Source organism: Chiroxiphia lanceolata, chromosome 14, assembly GCF_009829145.1.
Source record: "Chiroxiphia lanceolata isolate bChiLan1 chromosome 14, bChiLan1.pri, whole genome shotgun sequence".
NCBI classification, from domain to species: Eukaryota; Metazoa; Chordata; class Aves; order Passeriformes; family Pipridae; genus Chiroxiphia; species Chiroxiphia lanceolata.
Window position 1 is genome coordinate 14,401,760 of NC_045650.1, and position 23,949 is coordinate 14,425,708.

The following is a 23,949-nucleotide window of genomic DNA, read 5'->3' on the forward strand; positions in this document are numbered from 1 at the left end:
GGAGCCTTCAGAGAGTGCTTGGATGCACCTATTAAACATGCAATCGTGATGGCTAAAAGCCACGGGCTTTATGTATATATTATATTTTATATAGATATATATGTTTTTTTAATTACAGCTTTGGCAATTGCTTCACAACCAATAAATAGCAGCTCAGAGTGCAGGCCCGCAGCTACAGAGCCAGCAGCCCTGACCCGGTGAGACCATGGCCCTGGGTGCCTGCAGCCCGGGAGAGACCTCTAGGGAAAGGAAATCCAGGGAAAAAAAGATGTGAGTTCCTGCTGTCCTCCAGACATCTAAAATTAAGCTTATCAAGCTACAAGGGTGGCAGGGGAAATGTGTTTTATATTACTGTTTTGCATTAGCCTCATATATAGATATATCTGAATTTATGGAGGCTTGCAAAGAGCCCTAAAGTACTTCAAAATCTGTCTGTACTTATATTTAGAAAATAACACCTCACCCGTCAGTGTTATGCAGCCATCTCTGGCATGGGATGTAACAGCTGTTTAACATAGAATAGCAACACTACAGTATCGAGGAAGACAAGGGGCAAGGACTGCCACATCGAGTTAAAATAATATCACAAGTTTAGAGAGACGCAGCCGTTACCCAAGCTAGAATGCACTATAGAAAAAGTTTTCAGTCACAGACTACTTAGAGACTCAGTTCTACATTTCTTTTTGGAAATGGTTTATCCAATATCCTCATGATCTTAATTTTGGCTGGATCTTAAATTATGGATTTGAAGAGAAAGTCCCCAATCACTAGAGGCTAATACTAATGGGTTAAAAAGCCCTTTGAGCCTTTCTGTCCAAATACTGGCCTAAACTCCTCTTGCTTTGACTGTGAATCATAGCCTGAGGTGAAACAGCTGCAGGGAATACAGCAAACAGAAAGGAGAAGAATTAGATGGTGTGAAGCAGTCTTTTCCATTTTTAAATGTAATGTTTATGTTTGGAGCTGGAGAATACTTGAGAAGGGAACCCAGTTCCCCTCTCTCAAACAACTTGCAAGTTTCTTTCAAAACAAAGGCAGTGTTTTTCTCCTTAGGGATTCATTTGTTCAAAATCAGTTAGCAGTGACACCTTCTGTTGCTTTTGGGAAAATAGTTTCTCCAGGTATTGAATTCTTTTTCTAATTTTTTTAACATCCTACATTATTTAACACTAATATTTATAAAAAATATTAAGTAATTGCAAAAGCCTGTGATACACACACAAATATAAATCATTCACTCCACAGGGACAGATATTTGGAAGGTTCAGTGTAAGTCTCAGAGCTAGGACTGATATCCTTATGCAATATCAAGACTATTGATAATGCATAGGGATAACTTTTTGATTAAATATTGTATTGTAATGGTCCTTGAATGAAAGGCTAAACTACGTGTTACTTATCTGTTAAACACCTTGCTTTTTCCACTCCTGCAGATGTTCTTTGTTGTATTTGCCTGTAGTTGTGCTCCTATTTTACCTCAGTACATTTCAAGCATACCACATCTCCATGTAAAGACAACAGTAAATATACAAACACAACTGTGGAAATTAGTGGAGTCAGAAACACACAATTGTATTATCAAATATCTTGAAGTGGAGAGAACTGCAGCCTCACAAAACATTTTTCGTAGCTCAATGAAAAATTTCCATTTCTATTTGAAGGAGCGTTTATTCTTTGGATAAGATCGTTTCAGTTCACTGCAACATGTGTTTCATTGGCCCTTTGCAGCAGTTAAATCTTGAGCACCTTTACATTTCTTATTACAAGGAACCCTGAATATGTTCAGTTCCTTAACGTACATAGTACTTCTATACTTTGCTAACTTCAGCACATTCTTTCCTGTTAGTTGATGACTTGTTGGTTGTGTCTCATATGCAGTCAAATATACTGAGTGAATTCCATACAAAGCTCAAACTCTTTAGCAGTACAAGCAGAGTCAGAATGGAAGTGCAATTAGGTCAGTTTAATTTAGGTGGGATGTAGCTCTCCTTTATGACTCCAGCTGTTTAGCAATATTGCTCACCTCGTGTTCTAAAGCCCCAGCGATTTCAGTATTGTCACTTATTACAAGTAAGAGATTAAAATTAATGTTTTAATTAAAAATCACAAACATTATTCTTGAAGAGAGCTGTCAAAGAAATTATTATAAGGAAAACAGAGTTATTTGTAGAAAGATATTTCTCAGCGACCCAAACCTGCTCTGAAGGATTGCCCTTCTTAAACAAGAAAATCAGAATGACTAGTATCTGGGGGAAATGATATACTAACACTCATTATCCAATTCTTTTTGAATCCAAGGTAAAATTTGCACTGACTGTAGTAGAAGTCAGGTTGTTCTCAAGTGACCCAAAAGATGATTTATGTTCTCAGTATCCTTCAATCTAGTTAAAAGACAAATCAACCAGAACAAGGAAACTGTGATCCAAAATTGGGCTCCATCGGTAAGCAGGAGTGATATAATCCTTGCCTTATTAGTACCAATTCTTTTAATAGGCACTGTGACAGGTGAGGGATTTAAAAGGGTACTTAAAATAGCACATTTAGGCTCTGGTTCCATGTGCATTTCTGCAGGACTAGTAATGTTGGTTTAAGCAGCTCTGCCTCAGCTAATTGTTCTCCTTCCTGCCCCACCCATTCTGTTGTGTTCATGCAGCTGTTTGTGCAGATGTGAGGCAGAAGATCAAGTTGGAAAACACTCTTTTCCCTCAATTATTTTTCAGCCAAATCAGTTCTCCAGTCTGGTTTTATCAGAGGGCTGCACAAAAGTCTGCGTTGGCTTGTTGGAGTGGCTACACAAAATTGTGAATTAATGGCCTTGGGCAGTTTAAACAGTGCTACTGAAAAATTAGAAGATGCAGCCTAAAGCTACATTGCACATATTTTTGTGGAAACTGTCAGAAATAACAGAAGTGTTCAAATTTTAAATAATAGGTGAAGAAAACCAGTTGAGGAAAGATAAAGGGCCTTGAACAGGAAGGGAATTAGTTTATGCTTGAGACTGTAGAAAAATCAGAGCCAGGCAATGAAAGAAAAGGAAACAGAAGGCCCTCTTTTCAAAATATATAATATTCCACTCTCTTAGAACTAAAGAAAACATTATACCACAAAAAATTCTATAAAACAACCCTCAACAACTTCAAAACTTGAGCTATGTAAACAGCATGTCTATGGAGTTAGTTATTATTCTAGAAAAGAGTCTGTACTTACATATTCCAAAACGCAAAGGTTAAATTCTGTCTTTGTATCTTCCCATCATAATGAGCTTTTTTTGGATGGGCCTGCCATAAAACTGGAAGAATTACATGCTGAAAATTCCTTTGGTCTGAGGAGTTTTCACCCATTGTGGAGCCAGTCTAGGCAACTCTTCCCTTGCCCTGCAGCCTACAAGGCTTTGTGAGTGTAGCTGGGAAGAAAGTGGGTTTGCTTGTATTACTTTCTCACATTATTCCCAAACTGTTCCATCACACTCTTGAGACTCATGTGAGTTTTCCTTAGTATATTCTGCTTAGACAGAGTAGTTACTGTTCTTCAGTACACTCCCTGTCTCAGCTGTCCCCAGGAGAAATTAGATGCAGCACTGAATCTAGGCCAGAAAATGTGCACAAAATCCAATAAGTTAATGAAAGTTAACTTGCACATGTCTGAGAACAGCAATTGTTCCTACCAGTTAGAGGCCATATCCTGCTATTGTTCCATATATCAAACCCCTATTGAAGTCTCTGCTAAAAAACCTTGTACAAAAATCATCTCAGGATGTGATACCAGCCAGCAGACAAAAAGTCCTCACATGTTGTGTTACTGGAATCCTGGCCCTGTTTCATATTATGAGCTCTGTTATAATTTTGCCATACTGTGAATCCAATCTGTGCTATTTTAAAATTAATATTGTTTTACAGACATTTTTCACTCTTACACAAACTTAGGGTTTGGTCCTGTTGCACCGCAAAACTGGGCATTAGTTTGTTAAAAAAACCCACACCAAAACACCCCAAACAAACAATCAAACAAAAGCTCCCACTAAATGAACCTCCCAAAGCAAACAAACAAGAAAAGCAAAAAATCACCACACTTTCTAAAATGTTATTTATGAAAGTAAATAATCTAGGACTGGACAGTTTTTGAACTAGAGATAAAAACATTAAATGTGTCAATGGAATCAGAAAAGTTATTAAATTAAAAACGTAAGGTTCAAAGCGCTTGTAATAAATGAAAGGTGAGAGTTGTAGTAGCATTTTCATGGAATTCTTTTCAGTTAATTCTGTGATCTGGAATGCTCCTCAGATATTATGTTAATGCAGTATCCTATCCTTTTTGAATGTATTTTTCTAGTTAAAATTTCTTCTTTCTAATAAAGAAGATGTAGCTTACATAGCTGTATTCTCAGTATAAATTCGCCATGGCTTCATTGAGGTCAGTGGAGGTACAGTGATTTGTGCTAGCTGATACATTAATAATAAGCCTTAGGACATATTTTTTGACTTGGCTGTTTGTAGTTGGTCTCCTTCACAAAATATTTTCCACCACTGTAGAGCAACCATATGTATTAATAGCATTTCTCACTTCTAAAGATTCAGAGCTTTAAGTGTTTTAAGTTAATTAGAAAAATACACAGGTGAATCCAGTGCAGTCATACAGACCCCCTCAAATGCACCCTGGCAACAGTTAAATACGACACAAAAATTGAGGTTTATTAGGAAGAAAATGTAATCATTAATTTTCAAATGAGTGAGTGAATTAGGAAGATAGAATGCATGGTGATTTTTTGCTGAGAATTAAAATCTGGTCAGGACACCACAATTACATGCCTGTTCATTCCTAAGAATTGCACTAGACCTTTAGCCATCCCAAGCGGCCCACACTTGATTTAATATCTCATATGAAAACATCAAAATGAAACTTTCCTATCAATTTAGTTAATGTAAGGAGCAGGAATTTCAGAAAAGAGGGGAATGTTAACAATTGATTGTTAACTATGTTAATTGATAAGAATGACAGAAGTGCTTCCGTGTAAGGAAGACAACAGGCATACATTTTGATGTTCTTTTTGATGTGAGACTGTATTGAGCTTCCTTTTTCAGATGTTATTTAATTTTCTTGTGCAATGATTTGGTTTCTTCTTTTGCAATCTTTTTGCACATGTTATCTAGCTTTTGGTCTGAAGGAATTCTGCCTCCATTCTTCTAATGGCCAGTTCTTAGCTCAGGTTCATGCTCCCTTGCTCTGGTATTTTGCACTGCTCAGATAGCATTGAAGCTGTCATCTCTCTGTTCCTTTCAGAGAAATAAGATATACTGTTCTTTTCTCCAGAGACTGAAGAACTTTTTTCTTTAATCTTTGTGAGCAGTAAAAACTCTGTGAATCCTTCTGCTTGCCCTTTACCATTCTAACTTCTATAATAGAATCTGTGAATCTTAAGATAGCCAAGAACTGCTTCCACTGTTCCAGGTGGGAACATCTAATCACTTGATATTGAAAGGTTTTAGTCTCACCTAATGAAATACTTTGGCTATTGTTTTGAAAGAATGTTTGTTAGCTACAGTAGACTAATGCAGCTTCTAAAAATATGCATGGCACTCATAAGTATTTCTCCTTCTTCAGTATTGTAACATATTGCTATTTATTAATTGTATTTTTTTCTTTTTTCCCTAAAAGTATCAGCATTCTTTATACTCCATGCCCAAATTGCTTAACCTTATATCTTCCAGCACTTCTGATCTGTACATGTCACCCTGAATGAAATGTTGATCCTCCTTTCTGTGACTGGTTTAATAAAATCACCATTTATGTCACTTTGGTGCACTTACCTTCCTCTTTTTCTGCTCAAAGAAAAAGCGGACAAATGCCATTTTTTTTTGCCATGAAGGTGCTGGCCCTCCAGCATATCAACTTGTAACTGTTAAAAGCACTAAATACATTGTCTTAAAAGAGACTTGAGATATAAATAGAATGTTAGTTAACAGCAGGTGTTACCCTCCGTGGCAAAAAGCCAGCAGGGCTCCAGTAAAACCCTTCTCATTGCAGTTGTTACTTTCGTCATTGGCGGTTTGTGAGTGCAGCCCCAGCAGGGCCTGATACTCACTGTACTTTGGAGTCACCTCTCACCCTCACCCCTCTCTGCTTTCACATATTCAGTCCTGCAAATTCTTCTTCTTTTTCTCTTTTGAGTGTGGTAGGAAAAGTCAAACAACTCATGAGCACCGAATCCATAACTCTTTCTTGTGTCTTTATGGCTTTAGAAGAGCCTAGCAAGCCTGAACCCCAGCTCCTACAAGTTTCTGAATGAAGTTGAATCTGTAGGAACTGGTAGCATTCGGTACCTCACTTATTCAGTTACACATTCATTAGTTTTACTGCTTCCTTTCAGAAGAATTCCTGTTCTCCAATGTAATATTTTCTAATGTACTTTCTATTGCAAAAGTCAGTTTTCCTTTCAGACCTGTATAAATCAAATCACTCCAATGAGGTCAATAGAATTTCACTGTTACAGAATGATGAGTTCAAACCCAGGCCTTTTAAACCTGTAGGTTCCCTTGTAAATTGATGAATGATTTGTCAGTTCCCAGGTCTCCTGAGCTATCCTCTGCTTTCAAGGAAAGTGGTATTTATATAGATCCACATCCATCCCACACAAATTTCATTAAACAAAACTTTATGTCTTCTCTTTCTTCTTATCTCCCACGTTTGTATTCTCACTCTAGGGAAGGGCCTTCAGGCTGCCTGCTGGGGGTGATAATTTCTGTCACAGTTGTTTAATGTATAAAATAAGCACATTATATTCATTTTGAATACCAAGCAGCTGATAAACATGAAGCTTCAACAAGGTTTCACCAGTTCTTGGCATAGTAGGCATTACTCCTCTGTGCACTCTTCCTTTCATTCACTGTTTCTGATACTCCATTTTTCACGTTATCCATATAATTCAGTCTGCCATTATGGCAAGTAAAAGCAGACCTTTTGTTTTTAATATGATCATTATTTAAATGTATTTTAAAGAGTAAAATAAATAGTATTTCTTCAATTGTGAACTAAGTCATAGCATTCAGGAAGCACTGTTCCTTACACTGTTTCCTGCTAACCAAAAATAAGGTGAAATTACAGTCTTTAACATCTAGAAATATCTGTGATCATCAAGACTCACATCTGAGCTTTGGTTTGCATGTTTGTTTTTCTCAATGGTTTCTTCATGGTTGATATTCTAATAACTTACTGACTGCCAGAGATTGTACAGGGGTAATATGTTTTGATTTAAATACTGTGCATTTGATTTGAGAAAATTACTATTTCCGTCCTTAATACTAAAAACATATCCTTGATATGTTCAAATGAAAAAAAGAACTTCCCTGCTTGTGTGTTTTAAAGTAAATCTATAAATGTATTAATCTAGTGTCTCCAATTATAAATAGAATTCTGGGTTTGTAACCATCTTTTAAAATGCTTCTCTATAATAACTCATTCATTTTGGTTAGCATTTCTAAAGAGCATTTCAAGACTGGGCCTACCTCATGGCATACTTGCAGAGAGCCCTAGTACAGCACATCAGACCTAAGGAAATGTTGCTGAATTATTTCATGGGTATCCATTCATGGGGTAGGTTCTTACAGCTAACATTCAATTTAGATCAGGGATTTAGAAGAAATTTTAAAATAATTTAATAAAAAATCCCATGTATTTAACTCTCTAAAAAAATCATACCAGCGTCTGAATTTTCTGGTTTTCCATTGCCTACTTTGTGTTTGTTTTCACAGGTCAAAGTCCCACTGCCCAGTGTCATCATATTCAAGTTCTGCAGTGACCTGTAAGTGTCTCACCTCTAAATTTTCTGTTGCAATAGAACAACTGCCTGAAAACTGTTGTGGTCACCTTATGAATACTGAAACATGTCTTTCATTGAACTGTCTTTAAATGTTGTATATCGGGGTAGAGTATGTGGAATGCATGTAGTTCAAGCATGTATGCTTATAGTATAATACAGATACATTTTTAAATCTAGCTTATGATAATCTAATTCATTGCATTTTAAATGGAAGACTCACAGCTTACCAAATCCACTTCTGCTTCTGAAAGTACCCTTACTCTAAACCTTGTTCTTTAAACTGGTTAAATCAGAACTGAAAGTTATCAAAGAAAAATATTACATTTGCCCTTTGATGAACAATTACCAAGCATTACATGTTCAGAGTAAAAAATGGATAACATTTTATTTTATGAGTCCACTAACTAATAGTGAATTAGAATAAAACTCCCGTGGGAACACATTTGACATTCACATGAATAACAGATGAGTTCATTATGATCCCCAGCTTATAAAAAGAATGGCAAATGAATTCATAATTATTAAGCATTTAAAAATAACACATTCCCCCCAAAGATACAATTCTGCATTAAATACCCGGCTATAGTTCAGCTGCAGGGCTCTGAAGAACCTGAACTGAAATGGTAACACAAATGATTTGGTCATTCACCACATTCTTTAACTGCTTGGTAGCCAAAGAAATGAAGATTTATATGCTATTTAATGCCTTTGAATTAATTCTGAAATTTTGAGATTAATCTTGCTTCCAAAGCAGAGAATACAGATTAGATACATGGTGCATGAAAGGATTATGCTGGGTCTATGTATACAGAGGAGGATTACAGCACATATGGCTACTGACATGTACTCATGTTATAAGTGCCTGTGGGCATCTCATTTGAAATATATATTAGAGTTGAATTTTGTAGGGTTTTTTTGTTGATAGATATGTGGTTGTATATATGACAAATACCATTCAGGACAGTTATTTTGCTAGAAGTGACATTCTCAAATACTTGCCAAGCTGTCATATTAGCATACTGCTCTCAGCCAGACAGGAGACAGCTCTTCCATGAATTGAACTTCTGCCCTGTGATGACTTTAATAGCACAGGGGTCCCAAAGGTTGCCTTGTCTGGCAGGCAGAGAGAGAAGTAAGAGATGCTGAGAACAAAGTTCTGAGAACAGCACAGAGGACTTGCAGAGGAGGAGAAGGGAGATGAGTAAAATCCTGTTCTTTGAACCACTTGCACCAATGACATAAAAGGAAAAGAGATCAGAAGTAGATCAAATTAAGACTGTTCTAAATGCTGTCAGCACTAAACAGGGGCAAAATTCTTGTGTCCCCAAATCTTACATAGATCTTGATAGCCTTGATGGAGATGGAGGGAAGAAGATTATTATTTTCTATACACATTCTGACCCTATAGGTAGCCCTCCTTGGTTATCCAAGGAATAGAGAAATAATGCCATATATTACTTCTGTATTCCTTTTCCCAGTATAGAGATAAGGAGGTGTGTGAAAGACCTCGTGCACATGTAGATTTTAAAATCACGTTGTTAGTACATTTTCCCAAGTTCCCTTCTCCTTAGCAGCAGCCCAGGCTCTGACACAGCTGGGTTGCCATCAACTGTGTTATCATGCTGATAATCAGGAGGGGAAAAAAGCCACGTCAAATGTACTCATATTTATTTCACTGAGAGGTCTGAAGCTGCAGCCTGTCATCAGGTGGACTCCATGAGAGACCTGGGCTGTGGGCTTGAGAAAAAGGACTGTAAAACCAAAAAATACAGAGCAGGGAGGAAGTACAGAAAGAAGGGTCTCAAGACTGTGGAGGGTGAGGGATGTGCTGTACAATCATGAAAAGGGTCATGAAGACTAGAAACATATTAACAGAATTCTGTAACAGAGTTTTACACCTTTCTAGTCCAATTATTTAGTTGTCACTACTAGGGAAAAATTAACCAAAATGTCAGAAAAGCCACGTGTACTATACAGTGTTTGTGGAGAAGTTTGTGTAATTATTTGAGAAACTGTTAAATGAAGATAAAATGATGTCTTTCTGCTTTGGAACAAGAATCACCACATGAGCTTTAGCAGTTGCATAGTTGTCAATGAAAGAATATGCTTTATACACTGCTGAATTACATTGCCTTTAATTTTAATAGTCTGTTGGAACTATCTGATTTAACTTCTGACTTGATCTGGGGGGGTAGAGTTTGGGTGGATATCCAGGCAACAAAGGCTGAGCTGATGCTTCAAAGGAAGGTGAAAAATACCCAAACCTAAATCCAACAGATAAAAACTAAATGTGTATCAGGGAAACTAATTGTGCATCAGGTAAACTACCTCATTCCTTAAGCCTTGTGGATTGCTGGGTGAAGTATGTGGTTTGATTACAATTATTGCCTTAATGCAGAGCTTCAATTCTTATGGGTCCCATGAGGACAATGCAGGAAACCTGTTCTATCTGTGATGTATGAAGTAAGGGCTATGAACTCTTGGATTCACAAATTTACAGATTTCAAGACTAAGGAGATGGTAATAGCCATGCATGCTAAATGTGCTGCATACAACTTTTTTCCCTTGGAAGATAAATTTGAGTTTGGAGATTCTGTTTTGTTTTGGTTTTTTCAAAGCTGATACACTATGAATTCATTACTTACAAAACTTTTGAAGTTTCTATTTTAAAACATTAAACATCTGTCAGAAAGATGTTTGTTTATAAACCATTTAATATTACAATGTATCTACGGTTGTCAATATTTGAGGTAATTGCTATTATAAACAGGGGCACAATAAGAGAAATGCTGTGATAGCTCTCCAACTGACGACAAGGAAAAATGTATGTACTTTTCACTTATGAAAATCTGATGGCATTACCTTACTATAACCCCTTTGAAGTTAAAACATCAGAAGACATTTAAAAATGTTGGATAAATCACCCAAGTCACTGTCACGTCATGAGTGTTCCAAGCATATGCTCCCTCACAAAGCCACTGCTGGTCATTATCCAACATCAATGTGCAAAAAATTATCATGAGAAACATTACCAGGTAGGTTTCTGTTCATTGCCAACACATTAGGTTGCAGGTAAGTTATTCCAGTGTTTGCTCATAATTTGCTTGGTAAAATAGGGTGGCCACCCTTGTGTGGAAAGAGGGAATTCATTCCATGAAGCTTGTAGAAAGCTGTAAATTAGACACTTCTGACAAAATCAGAGAACTGTGTTCACTAAGATTCTTTTTTGAAAATTAGGAAAGGAAAAGTGGTAGAATTTATTTAATACTAGGAATGGACGAGTTCTGACTAAGAGAATCAGAGGGACAGCCATCTCTGAGAAGGAAGGGCAAATTCATACAAGATTTACCTTAATTTTTAAAGGAAAGAGGTACAGTTGTGAGAAAATTTGAATAATTTGTAAGGATTAAATTCTAAGCTTCAGAATGTGCTTACAATAAGACAAGTCTCAATCTGAATCACCTCAATTTGTGATAAGCTGTCTTGGGGCAGATAGCAAAACATGTTTGTTCTAAATCTTATGAAACAATAATTATAGTAAGTAAAGGCAATTGGCAGTGATTGAAATACTAATGACACACTGCATTTCAAACATTTGTTTAAAGTGACCTCAGCCTGTTATTTTACTGCTAGAGAACAAACCTCTTTCAAACTGCATTTGTCTACTGCTGAGTGCTCTGATAGTATGCACTACCCAAATTAAGTGTAATTGCTAATAATTTATTCACCAGAAGGTTTGCTATTATCAGCTTTGTTTATGAAAAATGGAGATTAAAAAATAGTTCTCTTTCTTGCAAACTGCTGTGCAAAATTTCATCTGATCTTATTAGATGTTATTATCCCATAGGAATGAGATGAGATTCTTCTCATAACGGGAAAAAAGATAACCAAATATAATATAGGACTTATACAATTTTTAGGATTTTAGTTGGCAGAACTCTTTTTAAATGTATTACATTTGTAATATGCTATAATCTTTCTGTTCTACTTTCAAGTAATGTTGCCATAAACATTCATGCCAAGAAAGGAATAAAGCTTGTGAGTGTAGTATGGATACTATGTATTTAGCAGAAAGCATGTATAGAATTTCTTATTTATTTTTTAACTTTACATAACCCCGTCTTATATCCCAGTGCATTTTGCTGCTTTATTTCAAAATGTCAAGAACAAGAGAGGTTCATTAGGAAAACATATATCCACTGCATCTCTGCACTGTATTAAATAATGTAAAATCACTTCTTAGCTCTTGTGAAGATGTGCCATTTGAAATTTTAAAGGGATTAAAGTATGTGAGTAGCTCTAAACTATTCCTTTTAGCTACTGTTTTGATAATTATCTTTTTCTTTATAACATATCTTGCTGATCCTCAGTTGTACTGGTTTCAAAGGATGGGGAGGTCTCTTAAAATAGGTGGTATTTTTACTTAGAAAATTTAAAAGAATAAAAAAGATAAAAAGCTGCACATCATAAAGTTCAAGCTACTTGATGGCCTCTGGATGGAACTCCTTCCTTGTCCACAGTGTTGTCCTTTCTCAGTGCTAGGGAATGCATGACATGCCACTCACAGCCAACAGAAAAGATGTAGAGAATCCAGTTAGTTCCTTACCTTCTGTAATGTAGGTGTTACATTCCCTAGATGATTAAAATTCAGCTATATACATCATTACATTTGTTAACATACAAATGCATTTAAATTTCTTATTTGTGACCTTGCACATCGCTGCATGTTCACCAGTGGCACAGGAAAATGTAGTTTTGTATTAGTTCATAATGAATTTGTTCTTGCTTGCAAGTGCTAGAAATGTGGCACAATATTTCAATTTCAAACACCGGAAGAGAATTTTAAAATCCAAGTAATTTATTTTAGCAGGCTATTTGGAAACATTTACTCTATTTTTTTATTCTAAAAGCTAGAATTTATTTATTCCATATTTTACTGATTTTCTTTCTCTACCCATGAAAATGAAATGCAGAGGTTTAATGTTTTAGATCATGTGCTTTCAGGCAACTTCATACATGCTTCTGCATGTTAAAAACTCAGTAAATATACCACCTTTTTCAGAGAAAAAAAATCTTGAGGAAATAACCATTTCTCTTCCAGAGGTAATTTCACACCTGTGGAGTTTTGGCTTTGTTTTCCTGTTGTTATTCTGCAGAGATAATTGGTTGGGGAGTTATCCAAGGCTTTCTGAAAGGTTGTGCACTTGGGATTGAGGTCTCAAGCATGGAAGAGTATATTTGCTGCTGTGCCAGAGCCAGAAGGAGGGAGAAGGATCCCAGGTGTCCATGGTTCAACTAACCTGATCTCAGCACAGCTTAGAGATGTTTAGAGGCAGCATGTGACTGAAGAATGGGGCATGGGATCCATCATAACCATCCCATTTGTCCATCAATATGCTGGGACAAGAGTGCAGTGGTAGGTGCAGGAGCCAAACCCAGCAGTCTCCGGAATTCCTGGGGCGATCTGGAAGTGAAGTCTGCTTTGTGCTGCCGGAGCCCTGCAAACTGTGTCTGTGTGGTGCCCACCTGAGCAGGGCTCTGGGAACTCGGCCGGGGAAACCCTTCCCGCAGGCCGTGCCAAGGGCTGCAGGAGGGCACAGCCCCACCTGCTGCTGAGCTCGCTTTAGTGCCAGACACTGGCGGGGGCTGGTACCGAGCAGCGCTGCACGGCTGGGCCTGGGCACACTTCGCTGCATAACTTCGAGTTGACTGGAGAGATAAAAATAATCCCTGACATAAATCAACTTCATTCTGCCTCAGGACATAATTTAAATACCTTCTCCTGGGTGTTCTTCCCTCTATAAAAGCGGCAAGTTCACTCTCCAGCCTTCACACTCTACTTCTGGAAAATGTTTAATGAGGGACTCTGCCACGGTGAGGGCAGAGCTATTGCTGCTGGAGGCTACAAGGAATATCAGCTAGGGACACAGTGGTGGGAAATGGAAAGGTATTTTAGAAAGGCTCTTGAGTATTTCCTTTCCCAAGATTGTAAGGCCAAAATGTTGCTTGACTGTATGAATAGAGGTGGACAAAAATTTTGAATGATTTTTAAATTCCTAGAATAAAAGAAGTTTGAAAGGACTGGGACCATTTATGAGATTAGGTTGAGCTAAAATAGTTTCAACTGAAATAATAGGAAAAATAAAACATTTTCTTAGTTTTTAAAGGAAATATTTTAACATGCTTAAAATAAGATTGTTCATATTTTTAAATTGAAATACTATTTTCCATTTCAAATTATAAAAGCAAAATATGAGGTTTTTTAAAAAGGTAATGAATAATATTATTTTAAATTATAATATTCAGACTTACTCCAAATGGAAATTACTATTTGTAAGAAAAAAGGTATTGTGTGAGCTCTGTTTGAACTGAGGTTTGTACTTGCTTCCTTCCGACTTTTTGGTTTGGTCACTGAACTGGAGAAAACTTCACTTGCTCGGTTCTGTTTGTGAGAGTTTTCAGGTGCCCTGTGTGTTCTCAGGTGACTGTGAGTGTGTAGGGCTGTAGTTCCTCCCTGCTCTGTACCGGTGCTAGACCTTGAGCCTTGCTGCATGCTCTGCCCGTGCTGTGCTGCGATCCTGTGGGACTCAAATGTCATGTGTAGGGATTTGTGATTTCAGCAGGCTGCACATGGAAAGCAGGATCTCTTAGTTCTGCTGGGATTTTGGGATACCTGCCTAATGTACCCTTAGCTCAGCATACACTGAGCCAAAGACACTTTATTGGTCTCAGATCTTTCCCTTCTACTTTGTGTTCCTATTCTTTTCTTTTGTGTTCCTTGTTCTCTTGTCAGCCACCATTTCATTTCGAATAGACATGACATGTAAAATTTTCCTGTAAAGTTACAGAGCAGGTGATGAGAACTCCAGGTGTCCCATAAGTCTCATGCCCTCAGCAACTCAAAGGCAGAATAATCTCATCTGGGGTTCTTCTCCCATTGTCTGTTTTGACCCTATGTGGTTGACTTAGGAGGATGCTTAAGGGTTTCAGAAGGTGTTTTGCTCAGTCATCATTGTCACTCTAACACTATTGACCTTTGGAAGCTCAGAAAGCTGCTGCAATTTCCAAGACAGGCTTAGCAGACCTTTCCTAAGAGAATAAAGTAGATAATGAAATCAAGTGCTACATGTCTCCATTCAGAACATCACTTGAGCATGTATGTGACTACAGATTTGTGTGTAGGATTCCTATTCTCTCAAGTAGTAGTTGTTTGGTTGTGTTTGGTTTGGGTTTTAATGTATTTTAAAGAAAAGTTATTAGGGTTGGTCCAGTAGCTAAAATCTTCAGCAAACAGGTGACATTATGGACAGTGAAAAACTGTTACTAAGAGTGACCCTCTGTATTCAGAACAGCTAATAAGTGTTTGCAATCTGAAGAGGTAAAAATGAGCAAAAAGAGAGAGAAAAGGAGCACTCTCAGTACAGTTTTACAGATGGAGAAGGGGACAAGCCTTGATTCAGGAAAGTATGGAGGCAGATCCTGATTTTTAGCGTTTCCAAATGTGTACATTTCAACATACTCTGTTTGATACTGGCAATGCTTTATGCCTACGCTTTTCTAATTTTAACTGTTCTGATTTTTTTTTACTATCAAAGAGAAGGGCTTTTATAGTTTCTCTTCAAACTGATTTTTTAAATACACCGGAACATCTCTATTCTCAGCACAGATTTTCAGTATATTTTCAGATTGTCAGCAGGTTTTTTATGGATATGTGGGGGTTTTTTGCCCCCCAAATTTTACTGCAACTGCACACATCCGGCAGAGTGCAGCAAGGAGGGAGAGATTTACATACATTGACTGGCTGTGCTGACTTTTCAATACAAAATAACAGAGTTATTGTACTGCATCAAAGTAAGCCTTAGCCTGGAAGGGATATTTCATTGACATTGAACTGAAAACACAGTCACAGTGTAAGGGATCTTAAAATTGGCTGGACTGTTTCTGGATACCTGTGTTCTTCAGTATCCATATGAAAATCCCGGTGCACAGCATAAGCAGACTAATGAGATGAGACCTTTCCTTAGTAGTTTAATCCTTTAGACAAATTCCAGCAACCGAGCAGTAAATCAGAAAAATGGTACATTCAAGATACTTGTCTTTGTCCAGTGCTCTGGTAACTAGTTTGAATTGAAGGATACAGCGTGTGAAGAGGTTTATTCCTCACATATGCCTTGACACACTCTAGTGGCAGAAGCTCGCAGTGCCATCCAGGCAATGGAGCCCAGGCCATTTCTTTTCCTTTTGATGCAGAGCAATAGTTACACTGGATGAAAATTTAGGTGATTATTGAAAGTAACCTGTCAGTTCAGAAACTACCATGCAAGCCCTGTGCTTTTATAAAACTTCCATTTCTTTTTATGTTTCAATATATAAAATACTGGTTCAGGAATTTCACTTGCTTGACATTTGTGGAGAGTTTTGAGCAGCACACCCTGACCTGACTGAGTCATAGATGCATGGCCACGATATTTATGCAAGATATGAAAGTCAATAAGCAGCACCTATCTACAAGTCCTCAACACTTGTCCTTTAATGGTAATGGATACAGATCTTGGGCAACCTCATCTTTTAATGAACCATCATTAAATAGTAGATCAACGACCACATTAAAAAATGTATTTATAGCTAAGGTCTAAACCCAGTGGTTTTGCTGATCAAACTAGTCATAAATGATTCACTGTTTTGTCTTCTGAGAAGATGTAATGGACCACTTGGCTGCCTCAGTTCTCTCTTGATTTTTCCCTCTATAGAGCTACTCTGTGGCAAAATCCCTCTGACAATACAGTGAAGTATTTAAATATGTGCTTTATCACCACAGCATCACAAAGATAGTCCAGCCTATGGTAAAGTGTTTTCTCCAGAATCTCGAACTTTCTGTGGCAATACTTTTGGTTTGACCATAGGCTAGTACTGATGCTCTGGTCTCATTGCTGTTACAGTTTGGGTTGCAGTGGGGTGCAGTATCTTTCTGTGTTTTACTGCAATTTACAGACTAACATGACTCAAATATTTCAAATAGCACAACTCAAAATTTCCCTTCCTCAGGAAATTTTGCTGTTTTGAAACTCTCATTTGGTTGCATCACAATGAAACCAAAATCCCATTTTCCACAAAACAAAAAGTAAAAGCATCTCATTCTGGTTTAATGTTTGAATTTATTATTGTTGCTTAAACAACACAAGCAGATTACATGTATCTAAGGCTCTGCTTGTTCTTTCTGTCTTGTTATTCTCTATTTTAGTGACTCCTTCTATTCTTTCCTCTTTTGAATGTTGCTTTCTGGTTATCTGGACATAAAAGAGCCACACAGATATTTTAAACTGGCTCTTGCTGCCCTGCATCTGAAGCTTTTTAATTTTATTTTTTTTAATAACTTTTCTCTTTATAGGGGTAAGTTTCTCCAATAACAGTAAATCTACATGTACTGTCTAAATGCAGACACATGAAAATATGCCTTTCCCCCAACTCCCTGGAGGTCCATTTGAGTTTAAAAGTGAGTAGTTTTTAGGCTGGTGCAATTCAATCCTAAATATTGGAAAGATGCTGACTTAAAATTAGAACTGGAGTGAACAAGTAAATCTCTCATTGAAATCAACGGGAATACTGCCAGTTTACACTGGGAATGAATTAGACCTTGGGGTTTTTGCATCCTCATTTGACCTGTTGTCCTAAAATAGCATTGTCAGACTAGATGTATCATAAATTTGTAGTTGTCATAATAATCATGTCATTATTAGTGATTAGATCAGCTTTAGAGTTTTTTTAATTCCTCATCCAGTTGCCAAGTTCCATGAGGACACAAGCTATGAGTTAGGTTGGAACTCTGAATTCTTTTTTCTTGTAGAATGGACAAGGTGCTTCCAAGACCAGGAACCTGTTACGCATTCACACGTATCTACATGTAGCCCTATTTGGGCAATACATCATTTTTTCTCACTGTTTTGTAGTGATATAATTAGAAATGGAAGGGCATTTACCATTCTCTAGGAGTTGTGCTATCAGATCTGCTCAGCAGGGTCTCATGTATCCCAGAATTATAAATATTCTTTTACATTAATGTCCATTTTTGATCTAGACCCTAATCAAAGCAAAGAATAAATCAAGTCATAAGAAAAAATAAGACAACAATGGATGAGTGAGCATCCAAGGATATCACCTTGAAAGATTCAGTTGATTGTATCTAATGAGGCATCAGTTGTTTGCTGGATGTCTGGGCTTTGTAAAGCTGCAGCATTCACTGAAGCAATAATCGGTGATGAACTATTCAACTTTTGATAATTAATGTGCTTGCTTTGTCCACCTTTGTATTTTAAACCAATGTCAGATGACTCTGTAATCTATTTTTGCATCTACTTCAGGCTCCTGTTATAAATAAATGAATATTTGAGTACTGCATGTCACTGCCCTGAAAGTCCTCTGAGGGGCTTCCTTGATGGAAGGGGTTTTTTGTCTCTTTAAGACACAAAGGGTCAGATTTGGAGCAGGGAAGTTATATTCTAGAGAAAATTTAATTAGTTTCAATGGACAAGAGGAAAAAAATTAACTAAGCATATAACTAACTTAATTAGCTTTGGGCAAGTCATCTCAGCAACACAGTGGATTTATATCCTCTGGTGCAGTCAAATGAATATGACTCTCTTGCACTCAGAGCCAGTTCAGATTCCAAAATAATACAGCTCATTTCACTGCCAGTTGAATAATGGAGAGTAGTTGACAGATTCTTCCATCTGTTATGCCCAGACCATACTTCTCAGTGCAGATTTTACTGACTATGTAATCTGTTATTTCTTTTCATGGTGAGAAATTAAGCTGCCTTCTTTCTTCCTTCTCCCCTGGACAGTAAGGAGCTTTATAGAAAACATCAGATAAAGGTATTTCGGGCTGTGAGACTGCAAGCTGTCTTATGTGGCTGTGGTTCCATTCTTTTATTTCAAGGTACTAATCCTAGGAGATTTAATTTGGAAGTATTAAAGAGTTCTTCCCTCTGTTTAAACAGTTTGGTTGCCTTTATGAAAAAGTCAAGTTTATGTTAAAATTCAGGAAATGTATTATAAAAGTGCACAGAGATTTTAAGGGAAGCCAGTGTATTCCAATCTAAAAATTCTGTGAAGTGACTCATTTATTTGCCCCATGACTCTGCAAAGTCACCAGACAGACAAATGCATTATACAGATAGAGAACTGGAGACAGAGGTTATGTGATGCCCAAGGCCATGCAGTGAGTCAAAGCTGAGCCAGGGTGAAGTTCCCATTTTAGTGTGCCTATTAATAACACCAGCACAGACAAACTGCATGAAAGAACTAATTTGGAGGCTGTGTGATGTCAGCATGCTCTGCAAGACTGAAATATTGTTTGTTTAACTCTAAAATGGTGGAATTATTAGACATAAATATGACAGGATCAATATCTTATCTGAAGGCTTTCTTATACTTAGGGATAATAATCTCTTTCCTCTTTGCCAGCTGAGGCCTTTTGCTTTTACTTTGGAAACAGAAAAATTATTTGTTTCAACCATTTTATACCTTCAAATTTGAGGACTAACAGCTTAATGTTGCATCTGGCATCAAAAAAAGACAGTCACAGCATAAATAATGTAGGGATAAATGTGAACCAGTGTTAATGAGAACCGAATTTTGCTTGCATTTGCTATCCTTGTTAAAAATAGTATTTACATTTAATAGACCATTCCTGCATTGATAAATTATATTCTTTGAGTTTGTATACTTTATTTAGCTTTAGATAAAGTTAGTGACTTCAATTACTAACAGGACGTGGCAGAGGAAAAGATATTGATAATAAGAAGTTGGAGTTAGGAGCTGCTGTATGTCATTAGTATCTGTCAGTGACATGCCTTGGTGACTTGGGCTTGGACTTCTAAGAATAAATGTAATTTTTAGATACCTTTGGTAATGGTTCTCTTTCTTATCATTGGTAGCTTGATCATCACATGTAGTAAAACCAAAGTCAATCAAGAATCCACAAAAGTAGAGAAATATCCACTAGAACTGACTGAAGAAAGGTTGAGATATTTGATGGGGAAGGTTAAGGAATCCATTGCAGATGTGTTTAACTGGAGCCAATGTCTAGAAAGCCAAAAAATGGTATCAGGGATTATATTTAGCTTGCAGCCTACAAACCATTATCACAGAAATTCATGAAACGTTAATGACAAAGGTTTGTTTTCCCAACTAGTTTTAAGGAAAATTATCAAGTGATTCAACTAAGTCAGTCTTTATATGGGTGACATTTTAAAGTGTCCATTCAACAATTTTACTTATTTTTTGGCAACAAATTAGATTTTGTCAATACCAGAAATCTAGTCTTTTCATCCAAAGGATTTATTTCTTTTCAGCCCAGCTGAAGTAAAATTACCCAGTGACTGCAGTTGAACTGTTTCTTGTAGCCACTGTTTTATGTAGCCTCAGACACATCATCTTTTAAACAGATCTCTTGGATATGTTGTACTCTCTGTTGCTGATGTGAGAGCTCACTGCTTTACAATCTCAAGATAATTAAAATACTCGAATATTATGGAATATGCAGTGACTGATTATGGTGTTTGGGATAAAATTTCAATCATAAATTTTGCAAGGATATCTTTCAAAAGTTAATTTGAAAAGAACAGCCATCCATTTGTAAAGGTTGATTGCAACAGAAATGCTGATTTCTGTTGAAGGCTGCTTAGAGCCTTTTCTGTATCAATCCCACAGCCTGTGAAAAGACCTCTGAAGGATACAAGTCTGACCTGCTGTATCTATATGGGAGTTGCAGAATCTACATAGAAACTGGGTTTTGGTACTGACATGATTTTGCCAATAATTTTAGCCTTGGTGTTTGAGGTTTGTTGCTTTGGTCAAACAGACAGATCAGTCCAGATCTATACTATAGTGTGTCTCTTGTCCATGTGGCATTGAATTTAATTTTCTTTTAGGAAAAAAAGAAGTAAGGGTCTCATGGTCTCAGTCTTCCCCTCTGTCCACAGTGAGAGCAGCCTGTTGGACTACCAGGTCCACTTGGTTTTTGAGCAATAGAGGAAAAACTTCACATAGAAATAACTTCTTGGTTCTTGTTTACAATTAAAATACACCTAATCTGTGCAGCCTCAGAACAGATTTCCAAGATTCTTCAGAATATCAACAAGAACCAAGTTTGCTCCATTTGTTCTTCTTCAACTCAAAGTGATAGTTTCATTTGTGTATCTTAGAGAGGCTGATGTTACAGCATCGATGTTATCTTAGTGTTTGTGCAGAGAAGGGATGTCAAAGGCAGCAATATTGCTAAAGTAAATTTATAGCACCTATCCATTCATCACACCCAGAGGTTGATTCTGATCTCACATTAACATGTATGACAGTGACCTAGAAAACAGTCCTGGAGCAATTATAATGTTGCAGCAACTTGCAAAAACAGGCAGTGCTTTTGGTAATTGATGATGCTTCACCTTAAAAAGAGGATAATTAGGATTCTTGCTCCCATCTCACTGCTTCAGTGTATTCTAACTCTAATTGCTATCTTCAATTTATATCTGTTTGTTCTTGGGCCAGCATTGTCATACATCTTAAATAATTAATTTCCCTGATGTTATCTTTACCAATAGCCTTCATATTCCTGCCTCACTGTTATGATATACATTGATCTTTCTATGAGTGACAAGAACTAGATCCTGTTCCAAACAGGGATCCATACCTGTAGGCTGCCATCAGTGCTGTGCTGTCTCCAGTATCTCTATCTTTGACGGTGCACTGTGAAATGCTTTTGTCTTTTTCTCAGCTGTATCACATTGGGAAATGTTGGGTGGAAGCAGCTGCACTTTGTCTGTCTGTCTCTTCACACACTCCTCCAAGATGTTCTGTTACATCTCCATTCCTCTGCTACTCTTGCTCTGCTGTCCAGGCCTTGTAGCCCTTCTCTCCTCCTTCCCAGGTAGCTTTTATACCTTCCAGTGCTTCTCTGACTGTTATCAGAGGCTGACGTTGGGGTTGGAGTGAGAGCCACAAATGGGCCAAGGCCTACTCCTGCTGTGGGATGATGTGGGAAGAAATGGACATGGGAGGATCCAAGAGAAACAGGCTGCAGAGCATTTCATCCCTCTGCTGCCATCTGGGAGGAGGCTGGGGAGTGCTAGTGCTGCCAGGGCTCAGCAGCTACAGGGAAGACAAAGCTGAGCTGCTGGGACTAACCAAGTGAGTGCCTGCCTCCTCTCACACAAGTCTGTTTGTCACTTAGGCTGCTCCCTCATTTGCTCATTCCTACCTACCACGAGCCTTAAATTCCTACTACATTTCCTCTAATTTCTGCTACTCTGTGATATTCCTCCTCTAAACTGATGCTGCCTCCTGATATACTCGAGCACACCAGCAAAATTTGTCAGTTTTTTGTTGCAGAGCCTTGCCTTATACAACTATTAAAATTCAGACCTAGTCCTTGAAGAATTCATGTACTATTCAATTTTTGTTGATGAATCCTCTTTCAACACAGTCCCTCAACTGGATTTAATAGTATTAGTCTGGTGCAAAGTGACATCCAGGAAAAATAAAACTGTCCCTTCAATTTTAATGAAGGGCTCAGCCATCTGATCAGGTTGTTGCAGTTACTGCATGTCAGTGGAGCCATTGAGACGTGGGTGCTTTTAGTCTAGCCATTTTCAGAGTAATGCAGGACCAATTTAAACTGATTTTTAAGCCAAAATTGAAAAAAGTAAACTTGGGAGAAAAAATAAGAGTATATAACTGGCCAGTTACCATGGCTTTGCTTATGTACAATTTTATTGCAACTTTATTATGTGTCTGAGGATGTCATTAAAAGTGGAGGAACCCACTTCTGTGATATTCTGAGGAATAATTGTGCTTTTGACTCATGTTCTGACTTAGAACAAGTTCTACTGTACGTCAGCATGGGTCCCTTTTTAGCCATTGCCCTTATTGATATCCATTAGCCCTTTATATATACTTGTTTCTAGGCAAGGATCATTAAGTATGAGTTATGGAGTGCCTGGCATCATAGCTGCTGCTGAATTATAAATTAGTACTTTTACAGAGTCAGTTAATCTTTTTTATCTTGCGTGTGTCTGATTTAATGTATATGCACACACACAAAAGAAGTGTATTAACATGACATGACTGTATCCCTCAGTTGGAAAGGTCTGGAGAGTTGCTAATTTCCATGGTCTGTATTCCTCCTCTAAAAAGGACTGGGTTTTCAGTTTCCAAAGAGCACCTGGATGCAACAGTTTGCTTTAAAAATAAACAGTTAATATATCCTAGAAGGCATCTGCTTTCTCATTATTCCGATTATTTCCTTTCTGCCCATACTGTGAAACACGTGTTGTCTTTCTAATAATAGTTTTTGTCAATGGCACAATTTAGTATGACATTTTCTAAAATTAATCCAAACAAACACCACTTGAACTGTTATCTGTACAGATGTAATCACTGTATTGGGTTTATCTCATTGTATTCCCAAAACACTCAGTTCTGCACAGACCTGTCCTGTCAGTAAAACTTCCTTCATTTGACTTCTGTTTGTGCTGAGAGTAACTTTGTTTTTTTGAGAAGCACCCGATGTAACTTTCCACGCACGCCTTGTCACTTGTCTAATGACACATCAGTTCCTCTGTTAGCAGTAAACAATCAAATGCTTTCCTAACTTTCAGTGACACACATCCATCTTTCTTCATGTGGTCTCTGGGAAATGTGTCGAGTCTCAAGATTTCAATCAAGCTGAGTGCTAACATTTGGGATTGAGTATAAGATGGACTAAGGACTAAAGGATTGATTCCTATTTCTCATTCAGCTAATATAGGATCCGTGACTTCAGTGAAACTGAGGCAGAGATTCACCAGTTGGTGGAGAGAGCCAGGCTCAGGTATCAGAAGCAACATTGAAAGTATCATTAAAATTGCCTCAAAATTGTTGAGGCTTTCAGAAGCAAAAATACCACTTTCAGAGTCTGATCCTAAATCTACTGATACCAGTTGAAATTTTCACTTTTTGCTTCTAGTGTCTGAGTTGTAAGCCATTACATCCTGCATGGCTTTTTTTAAAAAAATCTTTGCATATCAACACCAGAACTTTTCCCATACTGAAAATTAAGCCTTAAAGACCTTCATTCTACTCATATGCACATTTAGCATTTCT

At 37.4% G+C, this 23,949-nt stretch overlaps 1 long non-coding RNA gene across 1 annotated transcript in view; it reads left to right on the forward strand.

Moving 5' to 3' along the window:
- The window catches only part of LOC116794097, a 69,874-nt gene that overhangs the window by 1,022 nt on the left and 44,903 nt on the right, over positions 1 to 23,949 (forward strand). Inside the window, exons 2-3 of the long non-coding RNA XR_004359685.1 lie at positions 119 to 270; positions 7,746 to 7,795. This is a non-coding gene — a long non-coding RNA (uncharacterized LOC116794097). The remainder of the gene's footprint in view (positions 1 to 118; positions 271 to 7,745; positions 7,796 to 23,949) is intronic.